At 39.7% G+C, this 17,168-nt stretch overlaps 1 protein-coding gene across 2 annotated transcripts in view; it reads right to left on the bottom strand.

Annotated features, from left to right (window-relative positions):
- The window catches only part of RALBP1 (ralA binding protein 1), a 53,414-nt gene extending 45,845 nt beyond the window's left edge, over positions 1 to 7,569 (bottom strand). Inside the window, exon 1 of one of the 2 annotated variants that reach the window (XM_020985543.2) lies at positions 7,295 to 7,569. The gene's annotated coding sequence lies outside the window, so the exon portion shown is untranslated. Of the gene's footprint in view, positions 1 to 7,160; positions 7,266 to 7,294 lie in introns of those variants that run through there. The other variant, XM_020985544.2, reaches the window with a different exon arrangement.
- Between the last annotated feature and the right edge of the window lie 9,599 nt (positions 7,570 to 17,168).

Below are 17,168 nucleotides of genomic sequence, written 5' to 3'. Positions count from 1 at the left end.
TTCAAGGATCTGCTCCATGCTGGACACCTTCCTCTGGATGTTACTCAGCTTATGAAGGTCATTCTTAAAACCCAGCGGTCAGAAGTGAGCACAATACTTCAGATGTGTTATGAATAACATAATATAATCTGCTTCTCACTTCCCTCTTCCCAGACACTGTGTCTTTGAACTAAGGTAACACATTAATGTTTTTTGGCTGTCACATCAGTGTCCACTAAAACTACCACATCATCAATCAACAAGCATTTGTTAAGGGCTCTTGTACCAGTCACTCTGCTATGCACTAGAGAAACAAAAACAAAGAGTTCCCTGCATGAATTATTCATGACTGAATTAATTTAATATGTAATTTTTAAAAAATTAACTCAACAATTTACCTCTTTTTAAAACCTACTAAGATTTTTACCATTCTCAATCCAAATCAAATCAAAAAACAATTTATCTCTTTTTAAAATCTGTTAAGATTTTTGCCATCCTAAATTCAAATCAAGGATGGTAGATTGTTTTTCTGAGATTTCATTAACTAGATCCACAGAAACATGATATAACAAAATGATATACACTGACAAGCGAAATAGCTCTGAAAATATGTTCAATTTATTACATATTTTAAAGGAAGAGCTATGCATTACAGACTCTCAGTCTTAAGTATGATCTTGTTTCTGTTCCCCTTTTTATGTAGAAATGATCATATTCAGTGTTTTAGCTCAGGATTTCTTAAAAAAATTTTTTGGAGCAATGTTACAGAAAGCAGTTGACAACACTAAGCTTTAAGAGCTAGCTCAGACTCTCATAGACCACCTAAGATGACCAACAAAAAGATGATTTTGCCACATAATAGTGTGGTCCAGCCATGCAGGATGTTTTAAAAAGATTTTTACTACTATCTTTTGTTTTGACACCGCATATATCTTCCCACTGTACTACTCTCCCTCTCAGAGACTCCTATTCTTGTAACAAAGAACGTTTTGTTAAAAATGAAAAAAGGGGAAAAATTCAGCAAAACCAATCATCATTTTGAAAAATCTGACATTCCACTGGATGTTGCAAACCAATGCAAACACTCCCAACACCCACAACCATCTCTGCAAAGGGGTAAAGGGAAATATCTTCTAATATTTTTTCTTTGGGGCCCCAACTTTCTTTTAAATTTTGCAACATCCATTTTCAATTGTTTTGTGGTGGTTGTTCTTTTCATTTAGGTGTTGTCATTGTGCATTAGGTTTTTTTTTTCTGGGTCTATCAACTTTGTTCTCCAGTAAGTCATTCTTTGCTTCTATATGTTGACCATGTTAGTCATTTCTTATAGCACAGTAATAGTCCATTCATGTACTTTGCTTCTAGTTCCGTGGTACCACAAAAAGTGATGTTACACATATTTTGGTGATTTACATCAATGGCTTCCTTGGAGTATACATCTAGCAGTAGAAAGAATTTGAGTCAAAGGGCAAGGACATTTTAGTCATTTTATCTGCATAATTCCAAACTGTTTTCTAGAATGGTTGTACAAATGAATAATTCTATCTTTTATCAACTTTGCCAATTTGCTTGCTGGGTGTTAAGTTTAAACCTCAGATCTGGACCTCTATTTCTTTTATTATTAGTAGTTGACTTGTAGCATTCTTACTATAAAATGCAAACATTACTATAAGACGGCATTATTTGAAGCAATGTTACAAAGAATGCATGGGATTTTTTATTAACATACAAGAGCTCATTTAAATAAAAGGATGAGAATACCTAAAAAATGTGTAAAGCCCAAATAAAACAATCTCATAAGCTATGGTTAAGAGGTAAATCAAGCCTGCCATAAGTATGATTTAGTTTAGAGGTCCATCAGTATGCAACTATTGATTTACAGACTTTGTTTTTAAAGCAATTCCTATATACTTACATTATACTCTGCTGGGATTCATATTTACCTCATAAACAAAATTGCTCTATAACTGCAACAAGAACAGTTCAAAACACAAAGCATACTTATGTAACATTTTAGAGATTGGGTCTAGCAAGGTAGTATATACATTAAGGTCCAAAGATACTGACCAAAAAAAAGTCCAATCAGTATTCATTTATTAGGCACACACCTGGCAATGCTAAGTGCTCAGGATATAAAGCCAAAAATGAAAGGGAATCAATACTATTATAAGTTTAATTCTACACAAACTTATCTTTGTCATCAGCATAAAAGACATAAAAACATAAAATTTATTTCAAAAGTTTATAACTCCTTCAATGCTCCCAGGACCCATGCAGTGTTAGGGGTAATAAATTGGTAGCTTTTTAATAAGTGCTCATGTCCATCTACATAAATATATGTACATGTGTGTAAATTTACTCATGTGGAACATGCTACAGTCTTTTCAACAGCTACTATAATATACCCTGTGTGGTATCCTACATCCAAACTTCTGGCTAGTATGACTTCTTTCAAAAAAACACACTATGAAGTCTCTAAATGGGAGTAGCTGTTAATCTCTAACACTCCATAATGGAGAATCTCAATTAAGGATAGGGACAAAAACCAGACTTGTGATTTCTCTGGTATATTATCTGGAAATTCCCAAGTGAGAAAACTCCCCTAAGAAGGGAGAGGTTCTGTCTCAGCTTTATTATGTCCTTCTTAAAGAGCACCAACTGGAACAGCAAATAGTATTTTAGGTTAGGTACAGTATCATTCATATAAGATTATGCTATTGTTTTTATTTCTAATACTTAATAATAAAGTATAATACTATACATATACATATATAAAATAACCTGATTAAATAGAAGAGGCAGCATCACAGTGGATAGGGAGTCAGCCTTGAAGTCAGGAAGATCTGAGTTCTTAGTAGCAATGTGACCCTTGGCAAGTAACCTAAACCTTGAACACAGAGTAATTCACCAAGACTCTAAGTCGCAGAAAAGATGTTAACCTGCCTGTTAGATATTGATCTAACTTCAAATACTATCTGAAGTTCTAGTCGCTGCTGTTCATAAAAAACATGAGAACTGAAAAGGATTGAGAAGGCAACTAAATGAAAAGGCAGATAAGGTTTCACAGGGGGGAAAAAAGGCTTAAAAAAAATTAGGATTTTTTTCAACCTGGAAAGATGATGATGATTAATAATAATAATAATAATAACATTTATATAGCACCTACAATGTGCCAAGTACTGTACTAAGAACTTTACAAATATTATCTCATTTGATCCAAACAACCACCCTAGGAGGTAGGTGCTATCACAGGATGAAAAGGATTATTATAGTCTTCAAAAATAATGGTCTATGAAAAAATGCCTTTTCCTCTCAATACATAAAAATCCTCTATCTTATCATGAAGACTTGTCTAACCACAGAAGCCTCACTCAACTCTGAACTCTGATAACACTTACCAAAATGCAATGAACCACACGCCCTGCAACATCCAGCACACTAGACCTGGAGTTAGAGCTCAAATCCCAGCCCTGCCACTTGGAATTTGTGATTTTAGGAAAGTCATTTGATCACTGTGGGTTTTGGTTCCTTCATCTGTAAAATGAAGATGGAGTGCATGGCATCTAAGGTCCCTTCCAACTCTAAATCTAAGATACTATGGGGTTTTTTTGTATTATTGCTTTCTGCTATTTAACTTTTTACTTAACTTTTTATACATTTAAGACTCCGTTCTTAACCCTACACTTTCTTTTTTGATGCCTTTATCCTTTCCACAAAATTTTCATTATCACTTCTATGCTGATGACAAATATCTGTATTTATCTCCAGCCAGAACCTATTTACACCCGTGGTCAAACTCAAAGAAGGGGGGGGGCACTAAGCCACATGTAAGGATCCCTGCTCGCTACATATTGACTTAGAAAACCACATATTAACACTACGTTCTACTGTATTTTTATGTATTTTTATTAAGTATTGCCCATTTACATTTTATTTAATGGAAATGGAAAATATCTCCAAAATAATCTAGTTCAATCCCCACAGTTAAGAAGTGAGGAAACTGAGGACCAAAGAGATTAATAGCTTCTTTGATAAAATAGCTTCCTGAAATCACAAAACTGGGACTGAAACCAAGGTCATCTCATCCTCTTCCACTACACCAGTTTAACTTCCCTGCCCTAAAACTTTCAATAGTTCTCCACTGGCTACAGAACAAAGTCTGAATTTCTTTACCGGGTATCCAAGGTGCTGAGCATTCTAGCTCCATTCTCCTCTCTTCAATCCAATTCCTGTTTGAAACTTCCTCTCAAATTTATCACATACCACTCCCCTATAGAGCCAATACTCCAGCTAAACTACACTTTCTCAGCATTTCCCCAAACTACTCTTGCCTTATTACTTCTATATCTTTGCTTATGTCAAGTTCTATTCCTAGATCCTCCATGATCCAGATCAAATACCATTACCTCTATAAAAGCATCTATGATCCCCTTCCAACTTGATAATCTCTTCCTAATACAAATTCTCATAACACTTTGTACCTTTCTTATGCATTTTAAATACCCTATTTTGCGTTATATTTATGTATGTGTCTTATCTCCCTCCAATAGACTGTCAATTCCTTAGAAGCAGGAGTCATATCTTGCTATATATATTTTCCACAATCCCTAGTAAAGTACTTTGCACGTAATAGATTACAAATACATTGAACATTCATTCAACTGACAAATACATTATATTCTGGAAGCCAGAAACAATCTTATACAATGCCTAGCAGAAATCAGAGAATCAATAAATATTTAAGAAGGCTAGAAAAAAATAAAACTAAGAAAATAAGTTCATGTTCTTGATGAAATTTAAAAATAACAAAAAGAAAAATCTTCTAGTTATTCACTCAGCTCAGGTACAATTGCCTAGGTAAAGAGATACTACTAAACAAATCATTCAACTAGAAATAGTTGAACAAATCAAAAATCTGCATGTTCAAGTACATTTCTGGCCTTTGAAATCTTGTAGAATAAGGAAAAAGGAGCATATGAGAGAACACACAAGTTAGTAATCATATTTTTTAAAGTGACTTTTGTATATTGTAATGTTTTCCAAATAAAGTCCTTAACAAGGTGCCTGGCACATAGTAGGTGCTTAATCAGTGTTTACTGACTGGCTGAATGTTGAACTACTGTATCTTTAGTTCAGAGCTTTTCATTTACAAACTGGGAAACCAACATCTATTTATAGTTTTTTCTTCACTATTATATTCAACTATCACTAATGAACTCTATATGGAGGGAAATAAACCAATGAGGGAATTAATAGAATCTCCTCTAAGATAGCTGGATAATTCCAAATGAAACTGTCATGTTATCTTTGAATCTCCAAGTTTCACTTATTCATGACAGTATTACTTTATCATACGTTGTAAATAGCCATAGAAGAATGGCAGAATGATAGACATTATTCAGAATAAGTTAGCAACACTAAACAAAACACAAAATTCAATTAAACCGTACTGAAGGTGATAATGTAAGCTAAATGTTCAAATGAGTAGTCAGAAAATCTTTATTCTTCAGTAAAAGGTTCGCTACACCTAAATAACAATATTAGTTTGGGTTTCTTCCCAGACTTATTTCACTAAATTTAATTTCACAAAACTAAATTATTACAGAAGGGCTTTAAAAAGGTGAATTTCAGATCTCAAAACCATAGTTGTTTCAGATACAGAGGTGTTGACTATTTCATTTTCACACTCCAAAAGTAATTTTCATTCTCAGACTACAAAGAATTTTTTTTAATGATATCAGAGTGTTTTAGCACAAGGGCTGCTAGGTAGTGCAGTGTATATATGACCTGAGTTCAAATCTAGCCTCAGACCTTATCAACTGATCCGGGCAAGTCACTTTACCCCAATTGCCCAATTAACTCCCAAAAGAGTGTTTTAGCACAAAAGAAATCTGAAAAGTGAGTCCAAAAAAGCCTTACTCCTGAAAAGAGGACATCAAGTTAACTAGTATTTATTAAAGGCCTACTATGTAACAGGTGCTGTGCTAAGGGCTGGAGATACAAAAAAAGAAAAAAGGAAAAGACAGTCCTTTCCCTCAAAGGGCTCACAATCTAATATGGGGAACAACATTCTAACAAATATGGACAAACAAGATAGGATAAATTGGAGATAATCTCAGAAGGTAGGGAAGCTTTGATCAGGAAAGGCTAGCAGAAGGCAAGATTTTAGCTGAGACTTGAGGGAAGCAGGAGGCAGCAGGTGAGGAGAAAAGAGTGTTCCAGGAAAGAGGGAAAACCAGTAAAACCAGTTAGGGAAAAACTGCTGAATGTGGATCCAGAGAACTTGGATTCAAATCCTACTAGTTACTTAACCACTCATTTGTAAATTGTAGGGAGCTGGGCTACCTTTTTTGTGTTATGGACCCCCTTTGACAGGCTGGTGAAGTGTGTGGGCCCTAAAACTGTTTTAAAATAGCTTAAAAAATTATAATTTTCAGCTAGAGACAAGTGAAAATAAAAGATGTAATGTTTTTTTCCCATCCAAGTCCATGAACTCTATGCCCTGGGTACACCGATCTTACCTTAGGAACCCCTGTACTAGACAATAGCATTTCCTAGAGATCTTTAAAGTGTGCAACTCGATTTACAGGCATCTCACTTTATCCTCACAATCCTAGGAGGTAGTGTTTTATTATCCCCATTTTACAGGTGATGAAACAGAGTCTCGGAAACGTTATGTGACCTGCACACAAATAATAAGGGTCCAGGGCAGGATATGAATTCCAAGATCTATGCCGGCTCCAAATCTAGGATCCTAGAATCTCTTCACTTCTTGAAGCCTAAATCCAAGGGCCACAGAACTGTCTTAAGCAAACCCTAACGTTTCCAGTCAAAGGGGCTTCTAATCCCAGCCGTGGAAGACCTCTAAAGCCTTCTCCTGGTCCCCTACGTAAACATGCAAGTTTACTGCCCAAGGTCTGGTTGGGTTTGGTTTGAATGGCCGACTTCGGGGGAGGCCTTTGGTAAGCACCCGGGGCACAGAAGGTGGGAAGAATGAGCCTGACCTCCTGACCTCCCACACTCCCAACCCCAGACGCGGCTGCAGGACTCACGGGAAGGAGGACCTGTCCTAGGGTAAGTGGGGAGAGGGAGTGAAGGTCTGACACCCCGCTTTTCCAAGACCACGCCCCCTCCCCCAACCCCTGAAGTCGTGGGTAAGGGGGGCGGCAACTGACAGGCACCTGGGAGACGGAAGTATGCAACCCTCACGTGGCGTGGGATCCGGGAAGAGAAGGGGCGCAGCGCCCCGGGGAAAGGGGGGGACCCCCCTGAGAGCCAGAGGGTCAACTCCGGCGACTGCGGGCACGCGACTGACCTGCCCCGGCCGCTATGCGACCGACCTCTTCCTGCTGCCGCCGCCGCCGCCGCCTCGCGCTCGCGCTCACGCCGCCTCCGCCCCCTCGGCCGCGCCCCGGGCAAGTCCCAGGCGCCCCATCACCACCCCACCCAAGCTTTTCTATGCCGCCTGTTTACAATGACTGGGACGGAACGGAGCTAGCCGGGCAACGCGCAAGCGCATCCCCTCCTCCCGCCACTGCCGGCTTCCCCGGTAGCCTTTCCTTCCTTTGGACACTCGATGGAGGCCGTCAAAGACACGACGCTCGGTGCCCTCGCGCGGAGGACGCCGGGAGCTGTAGTCTTCGAGAGATCGAAACGCTCGGCTTGGCGGAGGAGCCTACTTCCAAGCGGTGAACTACAGTTCCCAGAAAGCATCCCTCCGCGGCAGAGCGCGCACATCGTCAGCGTCTGCGCAGTGCATAGCCTGGGGAGGGGTGAAGGGAGGGATGGGTGGACGCGTAGCTCGGGATCAAGTTTTTTGGGGAGAGCTGAGCAGCATGTGTGAAAACAACCCACCTGGTGGCCTTCTCGGAGTCCTGAAGAGGCAAATGGTCTCCACGTGTACTCCGCTTGTCAGGCCCTCCCACTGCCCCTGGTAGGCTTTATTCTTTCCGACCGACCAACTCCGGAGAAACTAGTTAAACCAGTTTAAAAGCGCAGCCCTGGTGCCTGGCTGGGCAAGGGACGCCTTCCTGGCATCAGGGAGGGTGGGGATCACCAAGGGCTTATGGGTGGTGGTACCAAGCCGTGGAGCTGGCACCAGGGCGGGCGCTACCTAGCATGAACCTCTGCAGCAACAAGCCAAGGAATCGTGCCGAGTCAGTGAGAGGGGAATTGGGGCCATAGTTACCACCAAACGTGCGTGACCTGCTTTCGTCACACAGTGGTAAGAGGGCAAAACTTGAATTCAGACCAGGGAGCCCGACCCCATCCGAAGCATGCAGACCTAGAGTAAAGAATCAGGAGAAATAAAGAGCGAGATAGTCTACAAAACTCTCTAGATGATAACAACTGGAGAACCAAGGAACCCTATAAAAATGTTAAATGCGTATATAGGAAACCAGAATCAGAGACCTGGGGTAAATTTTCCCGAAGGGCTTTTTGAAAATTGGACTTTTTGCGTTAAAAGGGATACTTCTCCCTCAGCTTCCCTTCCATGATTCATTCTTGTATTTATAACAGTACTTCTCTTAATTGCATTTTCCTTTCCACCTCCCTCCTCCACCACCACCACCACCACCACACACAAAGTGGGCATTTACCAATGTTCTTTTCTTTCTTCTACTCTTGATACACTTGCCCTTCAAAAAATATCACCCGCTTCCCTAGCGTCAAGCATCACTTCGGTGAATAACTATGAATTTCTCCAATTAATTTAAACTTCATCTAAAACTGAATTCAAAATTTTCCCTCACAAACTCCACTGTACTTTCTATTGTTTAAAATTCATATGCATATAACACTTCAAAGTTAACAAAACACCTTATTCGAGCCTGAGATAGGCAGTACGATTATTATCATTTCCCATCTTACAGATTAAGAAATTGAGAATCAGAGAAGTTAAATGACTTACCCAAGGTCCAAAGCCAGTGAGTACTGGAGCTGGGACTCAAAACCAGGTGTCTTGGCTTAAGTCTATTAGGCACTTTACATCATCACGGCCAGTCTGCCTTTCATTCTCCCCACCCAGACTGAACTTGGAAATCATTTCTAACTCCTCCCTCCTCCCCACCCGCTGCAATTCAAACACTTGCAGCCTCATTGAACCAGAAAATGACAGAGCTAGAAGGGATTGATTCTGCCTTTCTAATTTCTCTTTTATCTGTTCTCATCCTTGACATTTTCTTTGCCCTGTATGGTATCCTCCGATCTCTTATCTTTAGCACTGTGCGTTTTGTTCAATAGTACTTGTTAAATAAAGTGAATGAAGTAGTCTAGATTGTTTTTAAAAGATAAAATACATAGATCAGTCTTCCAAATTCACCTCAATAATTTGGTGAATTATATATGGTACCAGTTATTTTAAAATGAAAATGGGCACCCCATTATCTTCTCTAGGCACAGATGTGATTTTTAATCATCATAGATTTAGAATTGGAAAAGACTCTAGAAGCTATTTTGTTCAACATTTTACAGATGAGGAAACTGGGGCCCACAGATGTTAAAGAGTTTCCTCCGGGTCACACAGAAAGTAAGTGATAGCTAGAATTTAAACTCAGGTCCCCTGGATGTCAGCACTTTTTCCATTGCACCACTCTGATTCCTTTAGCTGACATTTTCTTCAGTAATAATGGTTTAGTCACAGAGTCAAAGACCCATAAAGTCTATATCTTTTGGTTAGTCTTTCTCATTCCAGGTGTAAAATCAATTGTATCTTTGTGATACATTGTGTCTATAGTCTTTGGCAACACTTAAAATAATGTAGAAAGCAGTTTTTTATGATTAAGGAATCAAGTTTATTAAATTTTATTATTGAAAGTTGAATCTGAATCTGTATACTATAAAGAGATCAAGAAAAGAATATAATTTTTTTTAAGCAAAGATCTATAGATATTAGAAATCATCTAATCCAACCACCCTTCTTTAAAATGAAGAAACCAGGGGGTACCTAGGTGGCGCAGTGGATAGAGCAATGGCCTTGCATTCAGGAGGACCTGAGTTCAAATTTGACCTCAGACACATAATACTAGCTGTGTGACCCTGGGCAAGTCACTTAACCCCATTGCCTAGCCAAAATAAATAACTAAATAAAAATAAAAACTATGACCTGCTGGTATAAACACCTAAAAAAAAGGATCTAAAATGAAGAAACCAGGGCTTAAAAAGGTTAAGTGACTTGCTCAAAGTCAGACAAGTGACAGCCAAAATTCAAGTCAGTTCAAGAAAACGTTTCATAAGCATCAAGGCCCTATGCTATTAAAAAAAAAAATACTCCTCACACTCAAGAAACTTAAAATCCAATAGGGGAAGTAGGAGTTTGGACATGTATACAAATAAGCGTGATACAAGTATAAGATGGATAGTCATGTGGCAGCAGGAATCAACCAACAGACAAACATTTGTTAAATACCTGCTATGTGTCAAACACTGTGCTAAGCACTGGGGATACAAATACAAAATAAAAAAGTGATCTCAGTCTCTGCCCTCATTCTATTGGGGGAATACCACAGATTCACAAATAAATAAATATAGAATTGATGCAAAATAAATGCAGAGTGATTGGGTGACTGGCATTGACAACGTGGGGAAACCAGGAGAAACCTGTTGTAAAAGAAATGACATTTGGCCTAAGCCTTTATAGTAGGGCATCCAAGAGGTAGAAGTAAGGAGGGAGAACATTCCAGAAATGGAGACCAGCCTTTATAAAGGTATGGAGGGCAGGATGATAGAATGTCTTATACTGAGGATAGAAAGCAGCCTAGCCAGAGTACCTGAACAAGAATAATGTATGATCAGCCTAAAAAGAAAGGCTAGAGCCAGACTTCTAATGGCTTTCAATAGCAAACAAAGGAGTTTCTATTTTGTCCTGGAGGCAATAGGGGGTCACTGAAGCTTTTTGAGCAGAGGAGTAACATGATCTAGGAAAATCAATTTAACAGCTGTATGGAAGGCAGATGGAAAATGGATGAAGAGAGACCAATTAGGAGCTAGGGATAAGGGATAGATCTGAGCTTGTTGAGGGAATGGAATTGGCAGCTGATAGAATGTGGGAGATTTGGGAGAGTCAAGAATTGATGATGACTCCTAGAATGTGAGACCAGATGATTAGAAGAATTTAACAAAAATAAGGCAGTTAAGAGGAAGAGTGGGTTTATGGGTAAAAAAGAATGAATTCTGTATTAGATATATCGAATTTGAAATGTCTCAGGACATTCAGGTAGAAATGTTCATTTAGCAACTGAAAATTAAGGAGAAAGTTGAGGGCTAGATTTGTAGACTTGGGAGACATCTGTATTTAGATGATAGTTCACTGCAAGGGAATTAACCAGAACACCAAGACACAGAGTGTAGAAAGAGAAGAGGGAAGTAATCATGACCCCGCTCTAGGCTACACCCACACATAGAAATGGGTTATGGATAATGATTCTACAAAGTAATCTGGGAAGTCCAGCAAGCAGGAAGAAAATCAGAACAGGCAAGTGTCACAAAGACCCAGCAAAGAGACAGTATGGAGAAGGCGGTGGTCAACAGTGTCAAATTATTGGGAGAGGTCAATGCAGGGAAATGTCATCATCTCTGTCCCACCCCCATTACTGTTTTGGCAGCTGTAATAGGACCACATTTCTCTTCTTTCCTCCCACCTGCAACATGGGGAGGCTTTGCCTAAAAGAAACAAGCTGATCCTGGTACCTAATTTGCCTACATGATTCACCCTGACTTCTCTGATGCAGCTTCCTGGTCATCTAAGGGCTATATGCCCTATATGTTATATACATGTCCTGGAATCTAGGTCCCTCAGACTTGGTGGTTTTATGAAGCTCATTTAACATTCGTTAAATTCATCTGCCTTGCTGATCTAAGCTCTCCATATAGAGCCAAGGGGGGAGAAGGGGACAGTATTTAAAGAAAGCAAGTGCCACTGTATCTTTTCAAATATCCTTGCTGTATTAGTGTAAAAGTAAATCTCCTTGTGATTGTGATCTACAAGTGATTCTATTCCATTCCATCCCATCTTCTTCATCAGATTTCCTCTTCTTTCAACTCCACTGTCATTTATCTTGAAACTCTTTCTTGTTTACTGGCTATTTCCCTCTGGTCTCTGAATTGCATATTAAAGGCAGAGAACGACTCTGTAAGGCAGTATAAAGACTGGAAGGCATTCCAGGCATGTGGGATAGACCATTTAAAGTCATAGATATGGAGTATCAGATAGAAGGCAAGTCTGGCTGGATTGCAAAGTGTGGGGAAGGACTAATGCCCACTGAGTCTGGAAAGATAGGTTGGGATCAGGTTGTATAGGGTTTTAAAAGTTAAACAGAGGAGTTCATATTTTATGCTAGATGTGATAGGAAGCCCCAGGCATTGGTCAAGTCTGACAGTCACTTGGTCAAAAGAATACTATTTCAGGAAAGCTCCAGCTCTTCTCCTTCAGACCCCTACTACATAGAATCTGGTCCAGTTGTTTCCCCACCCACTCCAAAGACCACAGCCTGGAGGAATTTTTTTCCTGGGGTGCCATTCTTCTGACTGGCAACTCTCTAGAAAATCCCAGCTATACTTCATTTCACTGCCTCTCCTCAGGCTACCTTCTCCACAGCTTCTTACCATACCTCCTCACCTTCCTCTTCTCTCCAATCTTGGAACCTCAAACTAAATCAACTCTGCCATTGTTCCTGGATAGGATCTACCTATCTACTCCATCCAGCTCCCATCAATATCCAGGTAACTTTCAGGACCAAAATACCTCTCCTGTGCCACTATTCCCAAATGTGCATTGTTTCCTCTATCAGAATGTCATCTCTTTCTGAGAAAGCACACTACTCATCTTCTAAGAGATGAACATTGTTGACAGACAGAATTAGACATTGTTGTTCATTCTCTGTTTTTGAAGAGGACCAATGACATAATGGAATGACGCCTTGACTCCTTCATGAATTGGACTTAAGTGAGGCAGAGCTGCAGAAAGTCAGAAGCCTCACTCTCTTCCTGAGTCATCTAAGTCCAGTGGCAAGACAAAAGTCAAGACAACTAGCAATAGCCCAGGATGCAGTAGATGACATTGGCATCTTCAATGCCCAACCAATCTCTAAGCACTCCACAATGCTGCTTCAGCCCACTTGCATGGCTATTGGAACAAATTGTTCTCATCTGCCCATTCTGCCAGAGAAAATCTTCACATGCTTTGGACAGACATCCCCCTATCTCACTGACAGGTTTGAGGCCTGGTTTAGCCTGTCTGTCCATAGAGTTTCTGGGGTGTGGCTGCTGTGCTTGGAGCCACAGGTGAGAGTTGGATGAAAGTGGACAGCAAAGGTGGATGAGCAGCCCTGAAAATGGCCTGGCAAGCCCTCAGACCAGAGATGCTAGTCCTCCCTGAACTTTTGAACATGGCAAATATGTGAATTTAATTAATTTTCATGCTTATTTTGATAGAGCATTTATTAAGCTAAAAACAGTAGTAATAATAATAATAATAATCTAGCATTTATTTAGCATCTACTATATGCCAGGCACTCTGCTAAGCATTTTATAATTATTATTTCATTTGATCCTCACAACCCTGAGGGTTAGATGTCATTATTATCCCATTTTACAGATAAGGAAACTGAGGCAAAGAGAAGTTATGTGATTTGCCCAAGGTCACACAACCAGTATCTGCAGTCAGATTTAAACACAGATTTTCCTGATTCCAAGCCAGGTGCTGTGCCACCTAGCAGCTCCTATTAAATAAAAATGCATTTATTAATAATTTACTCAGTGCCATGCACTGTACTATTTGTTTCAAGGATTGTAGTTTTCTTTTTTTTATTGGTGCAAATAGGAAGCTATAAATAGGATTGCCCCATCCCCACCCCCTAAAAAAAAGATAAGAAAGACTGGAAGATTGGAGGGCCCAAGAAACATTTTTTTTTAAATACACAGAAAAGGACTGAAGGAGGGTCAGCAGGAAAGGCAAAAGCTTTAAAAAAAAATTAATTATAAGCTTCACAGTCCTGAGATACTAATGCACAATGCTTAATAAAGGCTTTTTCATTCATTGATAGAAAATCCCACTTTCTTAAGTGAATTTGTAAATGAACCTAGGAGTGGCTATCTCTTCCCAATAGACTAGCCTACATTCCTACATAGGCAAGAAGACTTGGAATGGGATTGAAAGGCTGGGCTTCAGATAGCATTCACTTCTTTTATATACAATAAAAAACAGAAAAGGGAGAACTAACTGTGCCAGCTTCTCAGGTTCTGGAAAGACACCTGAAGGCTGCGGCTCTTTCTGTTGCAGAAGGGTTAAGCCAATTGTAAAGACTGGGAAGTATTTTGGTTTTTTTTCTTCTATAAAATCTGCTAGTTAGACTTGCAGTTCCTTCCCCCTTTTCCAGCCCAGCTCCCCCTGTGGCAAATTGTGTGTTTTCTACTATTTGCTACCTTCTGGGAGCTTCAGTATCCCAATCTAGCCACTTGCTTTAGCCTCTCCTTGGTGCAGGCACTTTCAAGTAGCCGAGTGCAATTAAGTGAGATCCATCTACAACCCCTAAATTTTCCTCTCCATGTCCCACCACCAATTTATACAGTGCTTCTTTTTTCTAATTTGGCCCAGGCAAGTGTCCAGTCAACTTCTCTGCTTTGTCTACCAATGGGGTAAGCATATATATATATATATACACACATGTATATATGTGTGTGTGTGTATGTAACTATATATTTGTATATATATGTATATATATAAATGCATGCTTGCCCATTAGTAGATATATATATGTATATATGTATACCATTGGTAGATATATATGTGTACATATACACATATATATATCTACCAATAGGGTAAGCATGCACACACACACACATATATGTTAGAAAAATCTGAAACAAAAATCTACTACAATGAGTGAGTGAAAGAAAGTCTTTATTACACTTCTCAAGAGAGAAGTGGGCACAACACATGTGGGCACTGGTTCAGTGGTAGAATCAACTTTTAGACTGTTAGTAAGATCCATACTCCACCCATGAGGGCTCCTATTGGTCTAGTTCATCTGAGTTACACCCTTCCTGGCCAGCCCATCGCATGTTCATCCATGTTCTGTTAACTCTGCCCACTTCATGGGTCCCATGTTCAAAAATAGTGGCTATCTCCGCCCTAGGAGTGTGTCACTTCATATTCAATAAGCTTATTAAGCAAGCTCAGTGGAGAAAAGCCTTTGCCTGGTAGAAGCCCTGTACTTGAACCTGGCTGATTGCACCCAGTTTAGCCTCTAGGACTCTTTCTTAAGAACTAGTTTATAGAAAAGGTTGGGGTACCTTCTGATTGGTTGAGGGACTATCTACAAGATCTTGGAATTTCTTATCCTGCTGTGGAAGCCTAACCCCCTAAAATCTTTCTTACATATATGCATGATGAGGATTGGAGCTAGACCCCAAAAGGAAAAGCCCTGGACTTTCCCACATGGCCAAATCTCTGGCGTTTGCCTGAGGCTATAGTCCCATCAACTGGTCTTTCACTGTGGCTACACTCAATTTCCCAATTCTCAGTTACCCTTATCCTATCCTATCCTCCCTATGGCCATGCCCTGCCCCCCCACCCCCACCCCACTAGTTCCCACACTTAATCCTAACTAGACTCCATTTTCCCTTGGCCATGCAGTCCAGGTCCAGGAGTTCTGTTCACCCCAGCTCTTACTGGCCACTTCCATTCAGATCTTCCTTAGACCCCTCTTCCAGTCACCCCAAACTACTTGCCCACTCATAGATCCCTAGTCTTTCTGTATATAAGGTCCATCTTGTCTCCATTAAGGTGCTTAGATTCTTATAATCTAGCCATCGCTCGCATTCTTGGAATCTAGCCAATACCTCACAGACTCTCAGATTCCCAGTCTGGCTAATATGGTGGATCTTTAATAAACCTTGTCTTTGGCTGAAAGAAGGCTTGGGTCAAATTCCTTCGGGCAGGACTCGTGTGTCATGATCTCGGGGTCCCAGCACCCCCTAAACCTCTAGACCTCATCATACATACATACACACATATACATATATACACACATAGAAAAATAATATGTAACATGTTTGTTTTAAATGCAATATATAATATTGTAAAATACATAAATTATATATAATAAACTATGTAACATAATATAGTAAAACGTACAGCAAACATATTTTTTATATTTACTTATATGTATATGGGGGGAGGAAGGGACTGGCCAGTGGAACTGCATACTCAGGGACTGCCTGCCCATTGGAGGAAGCTGGGGATCCTGCTTCCAGAAAGGAATGATAAAGTACAAAGGAAGGTCCCATGGATAGACATCCTATAACTGATTCTGGTCTGCTAATAATATGAAGAATTTAAAAGGCACTATGTAACTAAATTTATACAAGAATTTCATTTACTGTAATAGATTGACCTTCCCCTCTAGATGTTTTATGCATTTTGTAGTTATTTTGAATGGGATTTCCCTTTCTATTGTTGTCTCATGCATTTTGATATTAACATATAGAAATACAGCTGATTTTGAAGTACTGAACTCCATTTTGTTTTCTGACCTTCACCTTATATGCCCTTCTTCACGGAAGTAGGAGTTCCCACCTTAGAAGTTCCCGCCTTAGAAAACCCACCAAGAAAGATACCCTCCCCAATCTTATTCTATGATCCTTATATGGTCCCAAAGGCAGGATTAACCAATGACTTGTTTGGCTTCTGTAACTTCCCACTTACGCAACCCCCTGACCATTTCCTCTGTGGCCTCTGCCTTTATAAACTCAAGCTCTGCCCCTGATCAGGGCTGCTTGATTTGGGTGTGCATACCCCTTGCAGCCGCGCGCTAGTAAATCCACATTTCAAATTATGTCTGGGTCTCGCTTGCTGATTTCTCTGTACAACAATTTTTGTTGGCTTGTACTGGAGTTGGTAGCTTTGCTAAAGCTGTAAATTACCTTAATTGATTATCTTTTCTGGTTCTCTAGGATTTTTTAATCAAACCATCATATTATTAGCAAAAAGGGATAGTTTTTAATCTCTTTGCCTATCTTTATGTTTTTAATATCTTTCTCTTGTCTCTCTTGTTAGCATTTCTAATTACTGCAGATTAAACCAAGGAGAATAGACATCCTTGATTTACTCCTGTATTTATTGCGAATGCTCCTACCCTACTGCATATGATGCTTACTTTTGGTTTTAGATGGATACTTTTTATGAT

This window comes from Phascolarctos cinereus, unplaced genomic scaffold (assembly GCF_003287225.1).
Source record: "Phascolarctos cinereus isolate Bilbo 61053 unplaced genomic scaffold, phaCin_HiC Scaffold_4;HRSCAF=312, whole genome shotgun sequence".
NCBI lineage: Eukaryota > Metazoa > Chordata > Mammalia > Diprotodontia > Phascolarctidae > Phascolarctos > Phascolarctos cinereus.
The sequence above is the reverse complement of the archived record's forward strand: the minus strand, read 5'-3'. Positions and strand labels throughout refer to the sequence as shown.